Source organism: Neolamprologus multifasciatus, chromosome 6, assembly GCF_963576455.1.
Source record: "Neolamprologus multifasciatus chromosome 6, fNeoMul1.2, whole genome shotgun sequence".
In the NCBI taxonomy this organism is placed as follows: domain Eukaryota; kingdom Metazoa; phylum Chordata; class Actinopteri; order Cichliformes; family Cichlidae; genus Neolamprologus; species Neolamprologus multifasciatus.
Window position 1 is genome coordinate 20,578,447 of NC_140444.1, and position 24,611 is coordinate 20,603,057.

Below are 24,611 nucleotides of genomic sequence, written 5' to 3' on the forward strand. Positions count from 1 at the left end.
CCCAAGATTCAGGTGCTTGTGTTAAAATACAGATCAAATAACAAAGAGGCTGAATGATGATGATGAATAAGTAGAAATTTAAAACTAGACAAAATTTATTGTTTACTTCAATTGTAGCCCAGATCAGATAAGCCTGACTTTTTATAAAGCTTAAAAGTGTGTGTGTGTGTGTGCGTGTGTGTGACTAGAACTATCCGAACCCTTTTGAGCAGGTTTTCAGTCTATTTTTAACGTCAGAATGAAGAGAATCTTGTTCTTCGGTCATCACTGATGTCTTAAAGGAGTTAAATCACTGTTTTCTTGTTAAGCGCTACCATATGTTGTTTCTACTCAACCTTGGCTTTCGGACAGTTGCAGAGGGTATTACTGGTGAACACTGATGTGTAAATGTAAATGCAATAATGTAGCATGTAGTGTAATGTAGCAAATACACACGTGTACACCAAACGCACACATAAGAACTGGATATTTGCATAGATGTTCATGTAGATATTTTATTCTGCACATTGCTGCACTCTCTTGTGTATAACGCTTCATTAAGTGTTTGCCCACAAAAAACAAAAAAAACAGTCACTTTGCACAGAGAGTTAAAGACTCTAGACGCTACACCGAAACAGGCACGTACAACAACGCAGACATTTAACAATTACAGTGATTAGCAAACCACTTTAATGTTCCGATTAACATGAAAAAGGAACACACACATGCACAGAGCTCCAGATTACCTTCCATATTTTTCATATTAGTCATGCTTGAAGAAAACAGATTAGTGACGGGTTGCTTTTGGGTGAGAGATGGGTGCCAGAGGAAGAGCAGATCCAAAGGGAAATTTAAAGATGTTTCCAAAAACACAGATCTCGCATGGAAACAAAAGGCTGGGCGTTGAATTTGAAGGACATGTGAAAACAGTAAAAAGGTTGAAAGTCAGTGTTATAAATGTGCAATGATCGTGGAAAAAAAGAGGAAAAGATTGAGAGAATCTAAAACAAATAATAAAATCTGTTATCACTAAGTGTTATTCCACAATATATGACATTTTAAATAAGAAGAAGCCTTTATTCCAACTTCCAAATTTGGTAAAAAATAACTGTGGTGGGCTTTCTGCAAACACTGGTTGATTAATGCCATTAATTTCACTGCAAAAGACTGAAAAACAATGTTTTATTACAAAGTGCAGTTGTTACTGGCCTAAAACGAATGAAGCAATCTGGCTTGATTTATTTCTGCAGGCTGTGGGACTGGTAAAATGGCACTTAATCACATAAAGAGTTACTGTGTGCGCAACCACAGTTTCTAAGAATTACAAGACGTGGAGGTCTGCCTGGGAAACTGAGATGAATTCTTAGGGAGTGGTTAATGATGCCAACCATATGGCTCTGAAATGAACACATATCCGCAGCTCTTCTGTAATGCCTGGAAATCTCCAGAATTCCTATTTCAACTAAGTGACGTACAATAATTACTCTATGGATTAAGGTGTACTTTTACAGGCCAGGCTTTCCAAACTAGAAACACAGAGAGAGCAAAACAATCCAAGTGTGCTCGAGTCTTTCATCCCATATCACTTCAAGTTTAACAAACTAAAAAAACGACATCTCCAGCTCCACATTACTTATACAGATCACAATATCATCAATGTTTTAGAACAGCGACTTGGATTTGTCATAAAAGCAAAGAAAGACTTACAATAATCCTCCGAGTGCACTACAGAAGCGTAGTGACACACGTCCGTAAGAATGTACGGCCTGCTGATAGCGTCTGACATCATGATGAATAGCCCTGAATGAAGGTGGGGTTGGTATATATGCAGCACTTGGAAGAGTTGTATGCCAACTACCTTTCAGCAACAATGAATTGCAAGGCCTTGGGTGCAAAGTTTAAGTTGCAGAGAGATTGAAATAAGCCCAGCAGCTATTGTGGAAGTTTGAGTGTGACTGAGTGAAGGACAAGGTGAGAACAGATGGACGTTTGATATGCCAGGAAGATGAAGAAATATGACATCTGGGAGAAAAAATGGCTGTATGCCTGTATATGTTTGTGTGCCTGTTTTGTTTTTTTTGTTTGTGTGAGTGGCATGCTTTTTTTTAAATAAACATATCACCGCAACCTGCACGTGCATGTTCTTGCTGAGGCATCCAAAAGAAGCCCTAACAACTCCCCTCGTCCCCTTTCTATTTTCTTTCCTGTTTTTGACTTTTGTCTTGGAGTTCTGATTGTGTCGTGCAAAGACCGAATTCCAAAGTACCATATATCCATTCTCTCTCTGTTTCTCTGTGTATAACCTGCCTGTGAGTAACACAGGAAGTTCATGCTTTGGTTTTTCCCTGCCCTGACCTGTGACCTCCTTTGAACCCTGACCTACAGCGAGCCACGTGACAAAGCATGCAGACTCGAAGGCTGTCACGATAAACACAAACCAGGTTCAGCTGGGAGATTATCACTGATCCTGGAGCTTCTTCGGCCAAAGAGCACCAAGCAGGTTTCAATTTCAGAGTGATTTCTGCCAGCTCCATCCTACTACTCCTGTTTCATGTGACATTTTTCAGAAAATGAGTGAAAGTGCTCCTGCAGATCAAAGACAGCTGGGATAAATGACAAACATACCATGACAAATAATATACCAGAAAAAATGGAATGAAGTGCATGAAATCAATTTTTTCACCTCTCCGTCATAACCCCCCCCCCCCGCCCCCTTGTTTTGAACTGAAAGAACTGATAGAATCTACATGAAACATAATTTCTTTTTGTAATATTTTATTATACTTCAATCAAGATCACATTGATCAAAAGATGATTATTATTTGCATCAATAGTAACATGCTCCCCCAATCCCGAGAACAGAGGAGGCATCGACGACAGTGACCTAGTCAGACACAAGGAGGAGCTATAGTGGCGGTGGGTTGCAAAGCAGCTTGCACAGAAAGCAGAAACTATAGGGTTGATACTGTAAATCAAACAGAGCCCTCTATAAGATCTGTCAGTTGGATGTATAGACGGGTATCAGCTACCCGTACCTTCCAGCAGGTTTCTCTTTTTACTAGAGACCATGCAAACAATCTTAAGCTTGGAAAAGATAAAAAACTTGTGATGCAACTGACCATTGCATTTACTTGATAAAAATGCTGCATTTACTACATCAACTGCACAGTAGTGCAATAAGTGTTAGTATTTACTATATTCTAGAAGCTAGAAGACTTTGTCTTTTTAAATGTCTCTTTGAGTTGATGAACTTTGCTGATGAAAATAATAACCTTCTTCCTTTGGGTAAAACCCTGTAATTATTATTATTATTATTATTTTATCTCTCATTGCTCACTACTCCATTTCTGTGCGAGTAATTTTCTTCCCTTCGGCTCTGGTCTGTCAAATCACAGCAGGAAGGTCAGCCTGTGGATATTAACTCATTCCTCATGTGACAGCCTGACCTACTAAACTAGCGATGGACATGAGATTCACAAGACAAATGCCTGGCACACACAGGAACCTAAGGAGATTCAAGTAGAAACAATTTCACGTGTGTGCCTGTGCAAACCTACACGTACATTTATTTGCATGCTTAGCATTTTTTTTACGTAGTCTTGTGTAAGCGCTGACCAAAAAAAGAAGCTTTTTGATATGTTTATGAAGGGCTGTAGTTCAATTGGGGAGTCTAAATGCTTGTCTTTATGCATAGCTGACCTGATTCTAGAACATAGGAATCTAAGGAATCTGGTAAGCTAAATACAAATAAACTGAAAGAAGTAAGTGTATGTGTATAAGGAGAAGAAAGCAGCTCCGCACTTAGGCAGTGAATGGAAACATCTTGTAAATGGACTGCGACCCAGATGCAAATAGGATAAACGGGAATCAGGGTCAAGCACTTAATCAGCCAAATAAAAATGATCACTAATCAATGTGGTCCACTATTCTTACCAATTCTATCAATGAATTCTGTTTTAAACATAGCAGACTGGAGTTATGTTCTTTTTACATTAGATATAAATTATAAAAGTCTAATGTAGAAGGCTCTTATTTCTCGAGAGATTCTAAAACACGTTATGTGATTAACACTAATACCCACATTCACCTAGACTGCACTGAAACGCTTTAGGGTGGGAAAACTATGTGATGAACAGGAGCCAGAGTTTAGACCTATGACTCCCCCCTCATCCCTCTGCTCCTCATTGGTCCCTGGAGGATGATAGCTCAAGTCTTGAGTACGGAGGGGGAATAATACCATCCAGCTGGAGGCTGGCAGCAGCGACAGAGCCCTCCATATGTCCAGCAGATTGGGTTATGGCTCTCATCACTGACCTTCCCCCATTCCTCCAGTTCTTCACATGTGAAGGAAGAAACGTGAGTGGATGGAAAAATTAAAACAGAGATGCTCTGAGAAAGAACTGTTTGAATGTGAATGAACACATTTCTGGCAACTTTTCGCTGCTGGTTTTGAATCTATCAGTGAGAGAATAACAATCATATAACAATCATACCATCAATATAAGGAAGAATATCAAGAATATCAGCAGATACCTGGAGGTAGATCGCTGAAACTATAAAAAAAATTGAATGTAGTGGAAACAAATGTGGGGAAAAATGTTTAACTTCAAAAAGAAAAAAAAATACCTGTAAAGATGAGTGGTGACCCAGGAGGGAAAAATGTCCCAGCATTTGGCACCACATATGAAACATCAGCTCGTGACCTTGCTGTAATTAACACGTAATGCACCAGCATAAACATAAATGTAGGCAACAGCGTCGGTCACTGCAGAAGTCTTAATGAGACATTAAAAGGTAGTGTTTACGTGTAAATGCTGACATCATAAAATTAGTAAATAGGGATATACCGATTGTGTAATCAATAATTTTCAGAATGACAATTTAATTCTTGCTTATTAACCTATATAGGCCAAAAAGTGAAAAAACTGAACTGAATGAAAAAAAACTAGCAATATGCTCACAATCAAAGGCGTCAGTCATGCATGCATACTTGCCACCTCCAGTTGCTAGGGAACAATGTGTCCTCCATGCATACTATGGACATCCCAGAAATCTGGTAGTGACCACAAGGGTTTTTGTGCAACAGCCTCTTTGCAATCAATTTCATCCACTAACTACAAGGAACGTCCACCAACCAACCATCAAATAAGTTGGGAAATATAATTTTTTAAATCTTGAGTGGTGGTTATATCACATCTGATGTGGCGGACAACACTGAAGCAATGTGTGAATGATATCACACAATGCGAGAGACCCCTGAAAGAGAAATCTGGCTTTCTTGCATTAAAACTGCAAATATTTCAAGAGTTTATTCAAAGAAAAACACATGATGCTGGAACAAGACACAAACACCTGCCATTTTCTTTTTTCACAAACAATAATGTCCTTGTGACCAGGCAACAACCACACAACAAGAAACAACAAACAACAAACAAATTCCTCTTTGCGTCTTCAGGTGTTGTGTTAACAGCTTCATTGTGCAGTATTGAGGGATGTGAAGAGAAAAGGTTTCAGGGTTACTGTGCTCTTGGTTTATTCACACATAGTTTTAAATTTGATCTTCAAAACTGACATGCTCGGGAGGCACGAGTCATGTTTCAGTGAGCGCACATTGTTAGAGCCACTCAAGTGGTTCACATGACAGCTACACTGACCCTGAGGAAAGACAGGAGAAGACAATAAAAGACCTAGCATGTTTACCATTCATTAAGTTTCAAGTGAAAGGCATTTCAGAAAGAGACAGATGGTTGTGTTAGAAAGGAATTAAATAAATACTGCAGGTCCAAAGTCACCTCCAGAAGACTAAAACAAACCCTTACTTTCATTATATCCTCATAGAGATTTGTTCAGAACATTATAAACCTGCTGCTTTTATAACCTCGGGATAAAAAATGACTGTGTTCTTGGAGGCACGGGGCTATTGTGTAATCTGTCAGGGCAGTTAGCCTAAGGAACACTAAGTACACAATGCTCACTGACCCTGACCTCTACCACACAAGAACCAAAGACATTAAGGTGTCAAAATGTCACTTAGCTAACACGCTAACGCTAAGCGCCCCAGTGCTTCTTTTATTAGCAGCTATAAAGAGTTAAATGAAGTTTGGCTTGGATGTGGGGAGTGACAACACTTGGCGAGTAGCCTTGTGTTCACCTATTCAGGGTGGTAAAGAGTGTTAGGATCCCTGCGAAACCGCAAGGTAAAAGGTTGCAGGCAACACTTCCTGATGAAAAGGAGGAAGAAACATTCAAAGAGATTATTTTCAGGCTCCACGGAGGTCTCCATTGAGGCGTCTGGGCAACACAACAGAAATGTAAGTTCAGCTGGGGAGACCATCTGAAGATGAGATACTTTAAACAGAATAAAAAGCAAGCACTTGGTTAAAAAACAAGAAAACACTGTAGTAACCTTTTAGCATCCAGCGCAACTTGTGATCGATCACACTGTTGTCCTGATAAACCTTTTCCTTTGAGATTCTCAGAAAACAGTCTTTAAAAGACCAGAAGGAGCCTGAAGGCATCCTGTCTCAGAAGCTTATCAGAGCAGCTGATGCATTTTTATTGGTGCTGTTCATGGGTACAGACTTCTAACCAGTTCCCTGACTGATGACCAGATTGTTCTCAGATTGGTCAAAATGGCATTTAGGTAATAGTTTTGTCCAAGTAAATTTAACGAAAACTAATTAGGACATGGAAAATGAAGAACATCCTTGCTCGAGGACCCAGAGTGTCTGCAAGCCATCTCACAGACAGAAAATAGGAGTCACTTTTCAGCTTTATGAAAATGAGTCAGAAACCAGATCTGGCATAAGTCACAGGTGGTTTTTAAGCAGCAGCGCGTCCTTGATTCTGTTTCTAGATTTTGGAAATCCATCTGTAATTGACTTCTCTCGCTCCTCATATATCAATGATCTTCTCCCCATTTTCTATTTGGTTAAAAACAGTATTTTAGCCAGATACCAGAAAGAATTTCAAACCACAACACTGGTACAGTACTTGAAACAAAATATGGGCCATTCTGTGTTAGCATGGTTTCCCCGTGTCTCGGGGTACTCCGGTTTCCTCCCTTAGTCCAAAGACACGGGCATGGGTTGTACCTTTCTCTTGCACTGTAACTTGATTTAAATTGCACCTTTCCTATTCCCAACAACAAATCTAGATTTAGAGAGAAAGTTTCCAATTAATGGTATTCAAAGGGTCAAAAATACAAACAAGAGCAACAAGATTAGCCAAAAAGCTCCCGTCGACGGCTCAGTAAATTAAAGATAGCTTACCCCCTGAGAACTGTTAGAGGGCTGAAAGCAGCAGACACACAGGAAATGAAAGCCCACTGGAGAGTAAACAAGCAACATACCATAAGATCAGGCACCCCAAGCGGTAGTTAACTCACGAGAGATGAGACTGTTTTAATGGGGCACTAAAACTTGTTTTAAGTACACATCTGGAGTAGATTCTTCCAGAATGTGGCTGTTTTACAGCTAATGACCAGTGACGAATCGTCACGCCATCATCCTCTTCGCGTCTCACAAGTCATTTCCAAATATGAACAGTTAAAAAGGCAGGCACTAAAACTTGGAGCTTGTGAGACACAAAGACCTTGGACATAAAGTATTAAAAAGATTCTGACAGATGTGTAGATACACCTGTCTTGTGCAACTGCAGTGCAGTTCATAGTGGGATTAATGTGCATTCACTGTGCAAGTAAAAGATGCTCAAATCTTTTGAAATGCACAATCACTCATTCTTACAGCTTCTATCCAGAGTGAATGTATCCTCATGATATTACTGTTTTCTAATTTTCACTAAAGATAATTATCTTATATAAAAGATACGAAGGCCAGATAAGAAAAATCTACGGCAGCAAAAACCTTAATAAAATATGGAGAACACAATAGTTTGCTCAATCAAAATTAAAATATAAATATGATGCAAAAAGGAGCTCAAATCTACGATGAGGTGTTGTGATTTGAGTTTTTAGCGATTTTTAGTATCTGTTCTTCTAGCAGCGGTGATGAAAGACGTGTTAGTGAAAGTGTTAAGCTGCATGTCCAGTAAGTGCTGGAGAGAATAGTTTGGATCCATTAATTATCCACATCCATTTGCCACAGATGCAGCCATTTGGATGAACTCTGCACCAGCTGATGGAGTGTGTGGATTCAAACAGCACCAGCAACGGTGATTAATATGAATTTGCATTCCAAATGCATAAAGTTCAAAATTCATCCCACAGAAATGTTCCTTTGCATTAGTGTGTCTGCGATTATGCTGCTTTTCAATTACGTGCAACCCCTCTGTATTTCTTCGTTCTACTCAGTTTAATGTTCCTGTAGAGCTGAAAAGTCCTTAAGCCAGCTACGGTCACACTGCGTTCCAGGAAATGTGAGTGTGGCAATGTCTTGCTGCAACGCTCCATGAAGCACATCAAAGTACACTCACTGTGTTCCCTCTGGTCTTAATCATCTCACAAGGCCTTCCATATTATTGATATAGCCATTATATAAACACCTCCTTTTATTAGAGCACAAAATCACATGACTGGCTCACTTTGTCCTCCAGTGTATATTACATTTTTATATTGCAAACACAAGCATTCTATTCTCAAGTATTTATCAAGCCATAAATTCTAGCCTCCCTTTCTAGCCATAAAATGTATGGATTAAAGAAATAACTGTGATTATTTATTTATCATTTTCTTCTGCAAAAAAGCCTCACAGTCTGTCTGCAGATGTGAAATATGTGTTTTACTCTGATTTACTCTCTCTCCCTGGTTCTGTAATTGACAGTGCATGACTCCTCTCAGCACGACACAACCTGCTGTATTGATTAAAGCTGGCACATATTACACGGTGACTCAAGCTAATGTGAAAAGGTCCATGTCTGCTGACAAAGCAGCACTGCCCCAAAGAGAAATCACACATTTCTGCAACTGCAGGGAGTAAAGACGGAGGTGTGGACGGGCCACAAAAGACTGTGGTATGAAATCAGCAAGTACAATTACCAAGTACCTAAGCAGGAGTGAACCCCACAATGTATGCAAATATTTGTGCACATTGCTTTAGAATTCCCAAATTTTTGCCAGATCAGGAGTTCTGTGAGTGTCGACTCTGCAAGCATCTATTCAGCGAACAATTTCAGAGGATACTTGAAATGGCAAAGCTTGTTGTTCCAGCTCAGTCGCGCCCAGCCATTTGAGTCTGTGAGGAAGACAAGTGTGGGAGACTCTAGGAGCAGAGCACTGGCAGTGAATGGGACAATGAGAAGTCAAGAGCACGCATAGAGTGGGCCACTTGTGATCCTGCTGAAAAGTGCTAGACATCCCACTTGAGTCATGGCTAGGTCTAGAGAAACAGAAATCAAAGAAAAAGGGTGATTAGGATTCTGCTCACAAAACAGCAGACTGAAGGTGCAGCTCCTCATAACTCTGAAGCCAACTCTGCTCAATACTCTCCACTTTAGCCGTAATAAATCTACCAAAAATAATTATTAAGTACAAAAAGGACCTAATGCTTTTTTGGGCAATACTACATGTCTTTAAGATAAAATGCATGGTTGACCTAACTTTTATTTCACAAGCTCAAGAGATGCTCCCATGATCAAACATTTTCTCTTTAGAACTAAAGACAGAACTGATTCAATATAGCTGGATCAATGAAACATAATGCGAGAGTCAAAAGAGCTACTGAGTAATTTCATGGCTTTAAAAAAGAAAATGAGAAAAGCCTGAAAGAAGGAGAGGGAGCACGGGAGAACAAGCAAAGTAAACAAGCTTGGCTTGAGCCTACTGGAGTTACTGGGTTTAGCAAAACATTCCAAAGTCTTCGAAACAGGCGGCCTCGTGAGGGAGAAACAAGTGGGCTTTAAATCACTGAACAGGAACAGTGTTCATGGCCTCTAATTCAATCATAATACTAAGAGTGTTCACTCTCACACACCAGCAGTGACACTGAAGTGGCTACCAGTACACTAACGTATAGAACGATGGGACACAATCAGTCACAACAACTGAGCCAAGCCTAATAAACTGGGAGAGGACAAAGTGAATTACTGACATGAAGGCACAGGGGATTTCACATTAAAACATATACATGTAAATATGAAGTAATAATAAGAGGGGGAGGTTAATGGATGTAGTGACAGAGTGAATGAGGGATGGTGCAACAGAAGAGGATACAGAGGAGGCAGATGATCCACTTTGGCGACTCCAAAACTGAGTAGCTGACATAAAAGGAAGAAAGACACTTGCAGCCTCAGAAACCATCCATCCATCCAGCCAGCCAGCTATCCATTTTACAATTCAAGGTCTGGGGTGGCTGGAGCCTATCCTAGGCATACATATAATAAGCAAGCTAAAAAGAAGTGTCAAACTCTGATAGTGGTGATATATGCATTAAAGTAGATGGTATGAAAAACAGCATGACAATCTCAAACCTCGTCCATGAAACTCAGACAAGGTGCATTTTATTAAAAAAGCAAAATATTTGGAATGCATAGACCTAGCATAAGGCTTTAGACACACATAACGCATTAAAGGTGTTACATTTTATAATCCACAGAAAGCTTGTAACACATTTTTTGAAAACTTGGTAGTACCAAGGTGGAAACTTAAACCTTTACAGCCCACTGCCCACAGAAGCTGGAGAAAAACAGACTTTTCAGCAAATTTAATTCATTTCACTTTCTCCTTTAATGAGGGAAACACACTGAACTGAAAGTGTGGTGTTTACTACACAAAACAAAAATCATGCAGCAATGGGAAAAGGTTGATCACGAGGCTGAAGGAAAATACAGTGTGTCCCTGGCACGTGTCCCATAGTCATGTCTAGTCAGGAATGACTGTAATCTTATATAGCAAACATACTTACGCTAACGCGGTAAAAGGGTCCGTGCATGCTTTTGCGTATTCCCTCAATTACTCACACACTTACACACCTACAAAAACAAACTGTTTTTATGGCTCTTTCAGGAGGTTCAAACATAGCACATATCCCTCAAGAGACACACGTGAGCTTTAATAGAACCTCTTCCACTGAGATCACAGGAAAGGAAAGTAGTGTTGGCCTACTTTTCTTCATCTTCATGAAGGATGCAAAACACGCAGAGAAGTAGACAGCGGAGTGCACTTGATAAAATAATAAGGCCGTGCTATTTATAGTCACAAATGAGCAGCTTGACCTAAATGTCACAGCAAATGCTCAAATGTGACGTCTGAAACTGGTGAGTGCCCAGAAGGAACATCACAAGCCATTCTGCAGAATGCGCGAATGGACGGCCACAAGACAAATCACCAGAGGAGCATCTGCTGCGGCAAATTAACGATACAAAGAAAACCTTAGTGGAGAGTTTTGTCCTGAAGCCACTTTGACATCAAGATGGGAGTAGAAAAGGTCAGCTTTAGAAACAAAGACATCTATTAGAGTTGTAGCCAGGCTCGAAACCCTAGAAGATGCACGCAGCTGTGACGTCAGCCATTGGTCTGTTGACTTCTATTTTAAAGCCTTAAGATTAGGCTCAGCATTTGCCTTTCTTTTGGAATCAAAGTGATCATATTCGCAAACAGGGTCAAGTGATCCAGTTCAGTGATGTCAACCAGGTGAAGTGAAGCCTAGAAGCTGAGACTGGTTGGAAAACACCTCAAAGAGGCCACACCCCTCACAAAGCAAAGTAATAAGCCTTACTACAAGCTGAACACACCTACACAGGTATACTTGTAAACGTAGCTTTTCTGGGTGTTTTTGTCTTTTGTCCTCTCATTAATGGCTTTTCACTGAAAATGGAGCTTCTGAAAAATTCCTTGACAATTTTAAAAAACTGTCAAAACTGTGCAACTTAACCTCCTTTGTTGATGTCAGACTGTGAACTCCTTGATTGTCTGTAGGCTTCTGATTTGGCCAAGATGAGATGTGACAGCCTGCACAAAACTGTCTGATACATTTTCATTGCAAATTTGAATAACAGAAAATGAGTATACTTATACTTAGTATAAAAACCATAAATATGCAACACATCATATGTAGATCCCATATCAAATTAACAACTTTAAAATGAGATGGGACATTAATCATAAGCTTTTATTTTCCAGTTTATAAAATCTGTGTTCCGCATTAAACATACTTTTCTTTCTCCGGGAAATACAGAAAACGTACATTTAGCTCACATGTACATATTGTGACAAACTGCAGAGAAACAATTAGTGTGACTGGTTGGTTTGTTGAGCTGTTAGAAAAGTTGCGCTTGAAATGACCTGCCACTTAAAAAAAACCTTACTCCATTCATGCTTGCTCATCTTCAGTAGAGCTAGCTAGATGCTGAAAACGCGACCATTTACATCTGCACAATGAATGCATCACTGACGTGAGAAGACAACAGAGATGTGCTAAAGGTGTAAACAGCCGTGGGATGTCATTATTTTCTCATGACTGATCAAATAACTGGCTATCAGTGCCAGGTTACAGCACATGGCTAAATAAACCAGTGGACAACAGTCTGCCAATCACACTTGAATACTCATTAGTTGAAGGTGCAGGAACGCTGCTCTTGATCGTCTACCATTAGCCATTTGAAACGTGCTATAGACAAGTGTTGCGAAGACAAAAAAGTATAAGCTGCAACCCAACAAATAGTTCAGAATAACAACATGAAAGCAACAGCAAGGTGAACATGGTGAACAAAGTACTGTGTGATATAAACTTTTTCAGTCCCAGCAGTTAAAATTCACTTTGTCGAGAAAACACACAGAGTGATTTTGTCTTGTTTATCTGCAGCTAAAACAGCCGCTAAATTTTCCATTCTTGCTGTGAATGTATGTTGTTGAAGCTAATTTGTTACACAGTTGCCTTGTCTGTTTTCATTCAAAGAGGTCTATGCTGATGTCACAGTGGTGCACCCATTCTGACTTCCTCTTTGGGCGTCCTTCAGGCGTGAAATGACTCTGTTGGGTCCCTGTAGAGCCCCGTAGAGCCACAATAGGTCCAGAACATCTGTGTGGTTTAACAGTAGACAGAGTCTGAGCAGACCGGAACATGTCTATGGGCACCCCACTGACCCACCCTTCAGACCCATACAAAAGCCTGGCTGCCACTTAACAATCACACATGGACAAGCAGGGGCACAAAGATGCTCTCATATTGAAACACTAGCACTTAAATGCACTAATTCCTAACAGATAATTTTCAAAGTAACATGTCATGACCTTGATGTCTCTGTTTTGGCAGTGGTATAAAATTTTAAGTCACATTATTCTTAGCAAGTGCTGCAGAGTTATTGGTTTCCCCAGTCTTTCATCACGCCCACACCACTTTGGTCCAGATGGTTACATGTCAGCACCTCGTCAGCTTCATGTGGCACAAAACAGGGTTTTGTCTCTGTGTGCTTCTGGTATAAGATGGACCCACTTATATAGTTCAAAATGGATGGAGCGGTAATGCAGATTTGGAAGTGCAGTTATTTTTGGTTTGTTCATTTTGGCGTTGAATTATGGCTCCACAAAGACTCGGCACAAGCAAACACAGTCTGTGCTTTTTTATAATTAATAAAGCTGGTGAAGCTGCACACACATAACGGCTGCTGTACTGTCACACACACCGCTTCGAGCTGCATGTTCATTTAAAATTTCACTAGTTCGCAAGATCTTAACAAGGGACACTGTAGTCACGCCAAATAACTTATTTACTATGCAAAAACCCCAAACATATATGTAATATTCATGGAAAAATGTGGCTCTTTTGGATAGACTCAAATATGAAATAAAAAGTTGGGAATAGGTTACACTATATTATACAGTTACTGGGACCTTAAAAGTCAAGGCTGGGACAAGAAGTTGACTTCTTTCATGAAGATATAGATAAAAGTTAAGTTAATTTTAACACAGCAACCGATTTAAGAGGTTGCTGTGAATAACAGTGCCTTAGTCTTGTAGTAATATTAAAGAAATTGCTGAAATGCTCTAAAATAACCAACTTAATACGCCTGTTGCCTCCCTTCATAAATAGATTTATTGATCAAGATCTGGTTCTTATGCAACAGTATTAGCCTATGAGCATTACAGTAGAGATAAAGTGGTTAGACCTCTATGGTAGCTTTCCAAACATGGTGCAAATGTAGAGCAGAAATAAGCTACACCCTGATGCAATCCATGATTACATCTCAGAAATGGCACTATGTTAAAAATGAGGTTCAACACAAAATGTGAATTTTGTCTAAATACATCCTTCAGAGAAATTTCAGGTCACATGCATTGTTTTAGTGCACAGTTAGCATATGTATAGATGACACCTGTGAAAAAAGAACATATCAGCTTAAGGTGATGCGAAAAAAAATAATTTGGGTGCTGAGTAGAGTGTTAATGACATATGTTGGTTAACAGTTTCTGTAAACTGTCTTCTGAGTGCTCATAGCCTCTTTATCACTGTTCAAATCCTGCAATTCTCTAATAACCTATAGTCATCTGATATGATGGAAATAAGTCATTTCCGTTTGCTCCAGCTTTAGAGTCAAAATGTCAACATAAAATAAAAACTTCCCACCATAACAGTCAATGTAGTCATCTTTTGTTAGGCCGAGAATAATTAAATTCAGCAAGATTTGATTTAAAAAGAAAAAAAAAGGAATGTCAGACTGGCGACATGCGGGTGTACTGCGCCTCTCGCCTTTGACTGAGAAAACATTTGAATGGCTTTTGTCTGCAGCCTCATTGGTTTACTATCTGCTGACTTTCATGGTTAAATTTCATACCTGTGGCCTAAATGTTGCATTCATTGCTTCTTAAAGAAACTCTGTACTGAAAAAGTAGGCAGATTTAAGTGGGTCTTGAGAATAAATAGCTTGAGGAAGCAGTGATCTTTTTGCTTACGTCTCCAGTAGACAGTGTGCACAAAGACTGGACTAGAAGCTGGGCTTTGTCAGTGGATAAACTCTGCAGTTGAGTACATCTTTCCCCTTTCAGCTGTAAACACACTTAAATATGTGATGTAAGTGTAAGGATGACAAGGGTGGGAAATGTCAAATAGGCTATTGAGTTTCAGGACGTGTGATACTGTGCAGAAGTGAGATCCTTGAGGATCATACTGTCGGTGTTTGTTAGAAAATGCACATGCGTCATCAAGGTTTACAGACCAAAATCAAGTCATTGTCATGAGTTAAAGTAAATAAATATCATCTTACCCATCTTTTGCCCTCTAGAGGTCAATTTAGATGAGAAATCATTTTACAAGGGACTAAACAGAGTTTTTTTGAAATGCTGTCATCTCCCACAGCAAGAGAAAATGTTGGACTCACACATAAAGATTAAAGAAAACTTTCATTAAAGCTTCATTAAAGGGCTGAAGACGTGTTAAGCCTGTTTGGTTCCAAACACACTAAGACACAACTATGAATGTTTTGGTTCAGAACAACATGTTCCTGCACACTATGGTCATGAATGACATCACACACAGTCAAAAGTTAATTACATACACATTTGCAGTTGAAAGCCTTAAAACTGAGCTTAAATCTTGAGGAAGTCACGTGTATTGAAAAAAGAAAAGGGAGAAATTAGTGTCACAACAGGAGAGCTGTAATTAGATCCTGTCATAATTTTTTAGCCTACTTCTCTAGTCTTCCCTCTTTCATGTAGGACAGTGATCTATGCTGCAGTGTGAGACATATCTGGTTTGTCGATGGATATTTATTACCTGGTGCTCTTTACTTCTACTGAGGTTAGGTCCACAGGGCACTCACCTCTGGATTGATGGGGATTTTGTGTGACCCCCTTTGAAAAGGCACATCAAAAACCGAGCTGAGTTGCAAAGAACACAGATTTTAAACATGACGCAAGGACATAATGTGACCTTAAATAAAGATACCTTTTTTTTAAAAGCACTTTGAAAAGACCTGAACTTGTAGTGGATGTCAGCCATCTGGGGTCAGCATTCCTAAAGAGCATCTCTGTAAATGCACTCTCTGTGCTGCTGCTTTTATATGATCAGGGACTATTTGTATTATTTAAAAGCAAGCTTACCAGAGACCTGGAAGTCTATTCTAATGGACTCAGTCCTATGTGTGCATAACCAACTCATTAGTTATACATGGGCCAAACCAGGTCACTAGAGAGACAGAGTAGGTATGAGGAATGACAGCAACACTGCTCTCTTTAAAAAGAAAGCGTCAGCCATGTTCACGAACATCTACCAAAAACGAGAAAGCTCTAAACATGACACAAACCCGTCAAAAGAATCCGAACTGCTTGTTTCCTTCTCTGAGCTTCAATACCCCACCCATCCATTAAATCCCAGTCAGCTGTTGTTCTATTGATCTGTTTGTCAGAAATACAGCTGACTTTACAGAAGCCTGGCCATAAATACTGCCTCCTCTCTGAGACAATGACAATGCATTTTTGTCATAATGTTGTGCATCATCTTAGAGATGATAAACTACAGGTGTATGTTTTGTATCTAAACATTCATATATGCAAACCGTTAAGAAGAAAGTAACGAGAAGAAAGGATGTGCACACTGAACCAGCAACAACACGAACATGCTTTTGCCACTCACCTGCCAGATGAGCCTCTCGAGCGGGCTTGCTGAGCATATCTAGGGCTTTGGAGGTAGAGGACCTGATGTGGTCACTGAAGGACCTCTGCAGTAGCAGCAGCCTCATGGAGCGAGACATGATCCACCTAAACTTACCAATGTCAGACTCCCACTCTATCTGCACACTTATTCCTGCCTAAGTTGGCTTTTGTGCATTTCCCTCTCGTCAGTTAATTGGATAATATCTATCTGGAGTAGCTTAAACATCACTATCATCAGTGCTCAAATATCCAAGCGTAATCTGACTAGTTTCTGCATCTACCTGGTTTTGAGCTATCTTCTACATTGGGCTGCTTCTCCTTCTCATTCTGTTCTGTTCGAGTCTGGACTGTACACTCCCGTCTGCTGCAGCAGGCATCAGTGCGGTAACTGCTGGGACACATCCAGCCAGTGCTGCAATGCTCTCATATTCTATTCTGCCAGAGTGTGTGTATGTGTGTGTGTGTAGTGCTGTGTGTTAAGGTGAGTAAGTGCTTTCTGACAGAAGCTTCATCCCTCTCTGTGAATAAATGAGTGGGTCACAGACACGACTTGCATTTTATCCTGCATGTCTCTCTATTTTTGCCTCTTATCTGTTCCACCTTCCTTCACATCCAGTCTATTTACACCTGCCCTTCCCTGTCTAGACACAAGGAGCATCAATGCCAGTTATATAATGTATTTCCAAGCCAGCATGCTTGTTCTGAAGTTCCATCTGCCCTCATCTTAAAGAAATAATACGAAATGGAAGTTACGGCAATGAAGGGGTGCAGGATAACATCTAGATCCACTCAGAGAGGACAAAATGTTAGAAGCAATTAAAGAGTGAAAAAAAGTGAGTTTAACTTGCTTTGACCACAAAAACTTCTGTCATTCCCAACAGTCAATAATCACTTTCCTAAGCCAATCCTGTGTTAAACGGTCCGACTCATAGCATGACTTACTGTAAATATATTATGGACAGACGAGAACATACAGTGCACACATACAAACACACACGTCCATAAACACAAGCTCAAGTAAATTCTATTAGTTATTGAGAAACACACATGCACTGCTGATTCTTACATAACCAAACTTAAGCTTCTGAAATGGCCAAAAACAGCATAATACAATTTGTTACTACTTGTACCGCTGCGGTGTTGATCGGATAATCATGATTTGGCTTCTATTTAGCAAGTACAACTCTCTCAGATCAGTGAGGAAGCTTAAGCATGGGCTGAATTTAAAAAAAGAAGCTGTAGTAACATTTCGAAAACTTTAAACTGATTTTTGTACTCTTTTATTTTTTGGTGTTGCTTTGGTGTCACATTGCAAAGGTTGGCGCTACACAAGCTACTTTAAGCCTTTGAAAGATAAAATCTCAATAGGAATGTGCCTTTCAATCAAATAAAAGTTTGTTATTACATTTTAAATGGTTTTAATATTTCATGCAAATTTAATAAAATACTGTAAAGACAAAGAAAACACAAACTTGCATGAGAGCTATGCTGTGTTTTTTATGTTATTGCTTAGTACTCTATTTTTACATTAAAAAAGGCTCATATTGTTACCTGTATGTGAAATGGTAACTTCTTTTTAATTGAATGCGTTTAGATTCACCAATTTGCATGAACTGCAATTGTAAATTCACCAATCAATAAACTAAGGGCTGTGTTTCAAAAGGTGGAGGGTCATTCACTAATTAGAAGGTTAGTAGTTTAGTACCTGGCTCCTCTACTCTCCATTTGCCCTTGGGCAAAATACTAAATCCCAAATGACCTCCTATGCATCCATCAGCATGCTTGCTAGGAAACTGGGAAATACTTGCAGTATTTGTTATGACCACCTTTATTCTTCAACCTATCTTTCTTGTAATCTCTTTGAGTAGTTTTCAGGAACAGTTCTCCAGATTGATTTCTTTCTGAGATCATTGTCATGCTGACAAATCGAGCTGTTGCCAATCAGATGTTTTCCAGATGGTACTGTGTTATAGATCAAAATCATAATGTTTTTTTTTTTCATAATCCCATAACTTTTAAAAAGACTTGCAATAACATTGGCTAAAATGCAGCTCCAAACTACGACAGAGGCTCCGCCATGTCTTACAGATGGCTGCAGAGGCTCTGTTGTACCTCTCTCCTGACCTCACCTGTTGTTGTGATAAAGATTTGTTTCAAAGACTTGGATGTATCACTACATAAAACCTGTTGCCACTGGTTTTCAGTCCAGTTCTTGTGTCATGTGTCATACCTGAGCCAAAGTTGTGCTTGAATGACTCATAAGTCAGTATTAAGTGAGATAACTGTGTTTTCCAGCAACAACAGGACATTGTTTTCAGTACAAAGGCAAGCAACAAGCTAGTGTTGCCATGGAGAATTTAGCAGCTAAAGCGCAACATATTTTCTTCAGAAGATAATGAAAAGACAAGACAAACAGTGATTGTTTGACCAGAAAGAAGACTGCAGAAAAATATATTATAAGGTGATAATAATTTCATTTGCATTCAGTTTATTATGCTGCCCCCATTAATCACCTACCCAGAAAAAAAGTTAATTTCTCACAGTTTACTGAACTTAAAAACACTCTATTGTATTTTAGGCCCAACAGTCTCATACTCGTATGTTGGTATAGTTTCTCATTATGTGTGTGTGAGTGTGTGTGTGTGTGTGTGTGTGTGTGTGTGTGACTATTTGTGTTCTGCTAAACTGCATTTTGTTACATTTCGCACTAAGCTCACACTTGAGAAAGATCAGCCAGTCATGCTGATTGCTCCAGCAAGTGAAGGTAATGCTTAGGCTAATTGCAGTTTCAAGATAGCATTGTGCTCATCACGGCCAGTTGACTTTATGGTCTCCCGGGGTTTGCTGAGACTCATAACGTTGGATTGTCGCATCTTAACCTTTTCACAACCTTTTAGTTCATGGTCCCACAACTGTGGACTGACCTCCTGGACAACCTAATAAATAAGGATTAGGGCGTGATAAAGAAAAAGAAACTATGGAAGTATCAGAGTTTCCGTTCCTCCTTCACACACTGGTTTGACTCACATGACATGAGTTGTTGTTTTCAGGCGAGTGCGCTTGTGTGCGTACGCCAGGATACAAACAGAAACCATCTGGGTCAGTATGTGTATCACAACATATTGGTGTACTTTCCCTCTCTGTCTCCAGTATACCTGTGATAGGGGGCAATACGCAGACTGTAACCTGGATATGAGGGTAAATATGCTGAAGTAGAAAACAATGCAAGTCTCACACCTCAGGAAGGAAAGCACTGCCAAATGCCTCCTTTGTCAAACAAGTGTACAGCCTGCCAGGAGTGTGCACGAATACCAGAATCCACAGAATACAGGCTGGAGAGGGTTACATGCCAACATACTGACCCAGATATGGAGACAGGGGTGTTGTGCTTTGGGAAGACTTCAAACAGTGCATAGGAACAGTATGCCATGGTCTTCCATCAAAATGTCTATGAAAAACAATGCCCCCATTACAGAAAAGCCAAAGATGTGTTATGTGTGTGTGTGTGCCACAGTGTGACTGTAATTGTGTGCAAGTTCCTTTGATGTGACCACCCACTTGATTTCTTAAGCTTGATTTAGACTTCTGTGATAAACCTATATCCTGACTTACATAGTAACTGGAAACTTCTTTTGTCCCCACATTGCAAACGTCCACGCCATTCTAGTCATTGTGCTACGCGTTGACCTGACGTGTAGATACAATTTTCAGGAGGTGCTCGTCAGGGGTTCCAGTTATGGCGTAAGTTATGATGTAGATGCAGAACTATACACTCCCTCACATGCTAGCTACCAGTTAATTCAAGGTATAAAAATGAAGTTTCCGAAATCACGAAAAAAAAAAAAAACCCAACATCTTAAGATATATAAAGGAAAAAAAATCCACCAACTGAGTGAGAATCTGAGTGAACCTCAGTCTCTCTCCCTGACAACCAAACAAGGGGAATAAACCAGCCAGGGAGTGACGGAGCCTGCTGAGCCAGGACTGATTCATTAGCCTCAGGACAGCATTGGCATGCTACACCATCATCACTGGGGAGATTTACAACCTCCTGGCTATGGATGAAAATTCCTCCAGGATTATTTAAGATAAAGAATATATTTAAGAGGATATACACCTCTGTGAAAATGATAATAAGGAGAATAGGGAGTGACATATCCAGAATGGCATCAATTGGTTACTTAGTTACCTCCCAACTTATCCATGTTTCTTATTTGAAGCAAAAACCAAATAATATCTATTTCATGTGATGAAAGCCTTTGCAAAAAATATTCTCACATCCGATGTCTAAAACTAACTTTTTGGTTTCCTGACCAAGAGATAGACAAGCCAATCCACTGGCTAAGCATCGCAGAGATACAAAATGTCCTTTTTTTCGGTCAAATTTACATAAATACATACATTTACATAGATATTTAGGTAATAATTATGTATGCAACCTTAAAGACATGGTCCTTATTTGAAACAAATTATACAGAAGGACCTGTATAATTTATATAAATCTATTTTGCTATTAAATGTATTCAAGAATGAAACCAACTTGATGGTTTTGTTAAACATGTGATGTTTATCGACCTTCTATACACTCTCTGCAGTTACCCTGTTCCATTTACTCACCTTTGTAGTGGACGACCTCAGAGAATTACCCGCCAAATCGAAATTTTTACCCACATTACACCTGTTACCGGCACGTAGCACAGAAAGTAGCGTGTGCCCTTCACACAGGGAGGTAGAAGGTAAGTGTCAGAAAGGTCAGAGAGTGTTTTTTTAAACCACAACAGCACTTATTACCTCAACCTTAACCTAATGTCATGAGATCGTTTAGTGTAGCTTATTAGCCAAGACTGCATCATACCATAGATGCTAAGTGCAAATAGTTTCTATAAATGGTGATATTAAAAATAAAATACAACCAATATCAAAAAGGTTTCTTTATGCAAAAAGATTAAAAAAAAAAAGACAATTTTCTTTTACGTCACAACAGCAGGTAGCTCCAAATGTTTGATTTTGCTGATGTTTTTTTCCTGATGGAACCCCAAAGGGATTTGTGTCTCTGACTGGGATCAAGCCTAAACCCATTACCAAAAAACTAAAATAAAAAATCAGTGACAAATATAAATTTCTCACCATCCATGTAGAACATTTACTCGGCAGCTTCCATGATAGTCTTCTTCTTCTACATACGTTGCATGTACTACGGGTACTGAATCAATAGCTGTTGAACAGCTATAATAAGACTGATGACGCAAGGCCTCTTTCACCTCTTCTGGCTTATTTCTATAGAACAGGGGAGACTTTTGTTGTTGTAGGTTCGGGAGTTTCAGGAGGCTGAGTTCCTGTTGTAAATTCCCCTTCATGTGTGGTTTCCTTTTCACAGTACAGGAGATGGATGCCCAAATAAAGAGCTCTAAAAATTCACAGGAGGAACACTTACAGTAATAGAATATGACTCAACCAGAAATCTGAAGTTGCAGAACAGTGAAACATCAAATGCTTCCAAACTTTTTTAAAATTCCAAACTATCCCATATATCCTTTGACATCAAGCATGAGGAAATTGGATTATGTACATTCAAAGGGAACAGTTGTGATTTGCATTTGTAAATCTTTCCACCTCAGACTCAAAAGTTTGAAATATAAACCAACTCAGTATGTTACACTACCAGTCTCCAGACAGGAAGCAAAGGAGAGGGTGTCAAATGGGAGGGGAGAGGAGGGGCTGGTGGGGGGGTCAGGCCATCAGAGACGGATGGGGGAGGCCAGGAATGTGACCTTGCACAAACACATTGACTCCTGTACTTGGTATGAAGTGGGGAGGGCAAAAAGTGGGATAAGGCAGACTCAATTAAAGAAGAGGAACAAGCAACAGAAAACAAACATCAGTCATGAGCTGCTATTGACTTGGCTCCAAATACGAAGAGCTTGTTTACATCTGTCAGAGCGCTTTCTCAGATGACAGCGCCGTCGTTAAGAGGGCACACAGCTGCAGGAAAGAGGCAATAGTCGCAAATGAGAAAAGCAAGTTGTTCAACTCTGCTAACTGTGATGTTCTCTGAATAAAGTGGGACGCTGTGTGGGAACGTGGTCTGTTGAAGGCAAAATGATCAGTCACAAGATCTGCAGAGAAAACGTGATCCTTAAGACACCATCTGTGCTCAGAAGACTGATTTACTTGTTTACACAGATGACTAAGTCTGTCACATATTCCTCACAGATACACCATATTTTTTTCTCCGTTTTATTGGATGAGCAGATCAGTTCTGTCTCCTTTACACAATAAGCCTTCTGTCTATTTACTGAGCCTTGTTCTGCTGAAGGTGTATTCCTCTTAAAAAGGAATTTTTCCTTCCCACTGTCACCAAGTGCTTGTTCGCAGGGGTCACCTGATTGTTGTGGTGTTTTTCGCTTATTGTAAAGTGTATTCCTTATAATATAATAGACTGCTTTGAGGCAACTGCTGTTTTGATTTGGTGCCGTATAAGTCAAACTATTAAATATAGTTAAAACATCTTTTTAGCTGCTTCTTTCAGATTCAAATCTTCACATGAATCATATCGACATTACAGATCAGAAACTATTGACTTTATCCACACGCTGATATCTTTTCACTTGACCAGACGGCTGTGCTTTCAAAAGGGAGTTTTTTTAATGTGAGATTGTCTAATGATTCCTTCTGGGTTCCCCACAGTTTAACGCTCAGGTCACTTCTAATAAAACAATTATCTTACCATCAGCTGTAAATACCAGTAACATCACTGTAACTGGAAAGAATAGTGACTAACAGGGAAACAGGAAAAAAAAACAGCGCCAGACAGACATGATGAGGCAAGTTATTCACAGTCGGAGCATGAAGAATCCCACTGAGGGTATCTAACCCTCCAGTTTCCTTACTCTTCTTATCGCCAACTGCTAGCCAAGACACGTAGGTCCAGGTAAAAAGCCAGGATTTGACCCTGCTATTGGTTGGATGCCCATCATTGTGTTTTATATTTGCACTGGTTTATATTTAGATCAGTTAGGCAGATCATGGTGCCTCTAAACTCAACTACAGCCAAGAAAAAAACACAGAAGACAGACCGACTTTGCTATCAGTAATCTGCAACGTGGATTTCTGACATGTTTACAACATTGCAAGTTTTCACATCAATAAACATTCAGTTTAAGCTTGTGTGTTATTACCCTCAACAGTGTCTATTATTATCAAACTTAGTTTGGATATCAAGTTCCATTGTGGATCTGGATCCCATTCAGCAAAGAACCTGGATTCGTTTCATTTTGTAGACAGCACATATTATCTTGTTTTGGCAAGACAACTGTCACTGGTTCAAATAACAGAAGCTGTTGTTTGAATCATAAACAATAAAAATGCCAACATTTAGCTTTTTTTGGTCACTTTGTGCTGCTACACTCTGTCTTCAAAAATTAAAACACCATCATTTAGCTGTTAGCTATTTTCTCTCTAGCTTGCAAATTATGAAATATAGGTAATCAAATATTTTAGGATATTGGTAAAATAGATTTGTTTTCAGTAAGATAATTATCATTACTGTACTGGATATGGATTTAACCAAGTGCTATAATAAACAATTGTGTTTTTCTGCTTTCACATTTCAGTTTCTGGTTATGACATGGAGGGCGATGTCTATGACATTTCTAAGTCATAAATTGGCAATAAAGGTTACTCCCAGATGATGCAATAGTACTGTAAGAAAAGCTTCACAGTAGCTAACCCTAGTTGTTAAACCTCACCCAGCCATACCAACTATGTGCTACATTAACCTGCTCAAATAAAGAGCAGATAAAGGAGTGCTTGTAGTGTTCAGGGCTACAGCAGAAAGCATTAAAAATATTAAATTCTCCAATATAGGCTGTCTTCGCTGTTTTCCTTGTTGTGTTTTTACTACCACGAGGCAAGTCTGTCAGCTTCCTATCTTTTATCCAAGAAAAAGTTGCCTCTGAAGATAAAAAAAATTGCCTCTTTGTTATAGTAATAATACATTTGTGGTAATGAATAAATAAATGAATAAATCTGAGTGTATTCTTAGTTTCAGCAGCATAACATACACATCGCATCTCTCACCTCATCATGA

General features: G+C 39.4%; 1 protein-coding gene across 3 annotated transcripts in view; it reads right to left on the bottom strand.

Moving 5' to 3' along the window:
- The window catches only part of dlc1 (DLC1 Rho GTPase activating protein), an 81,688-nt gene that overhangs the window by 31,130 nt on the left and 25,947 nt on the right, over positions 1-24,611 (bottom strand). The gene's annotated exons all lie outside the window — the stretch shown is intronic.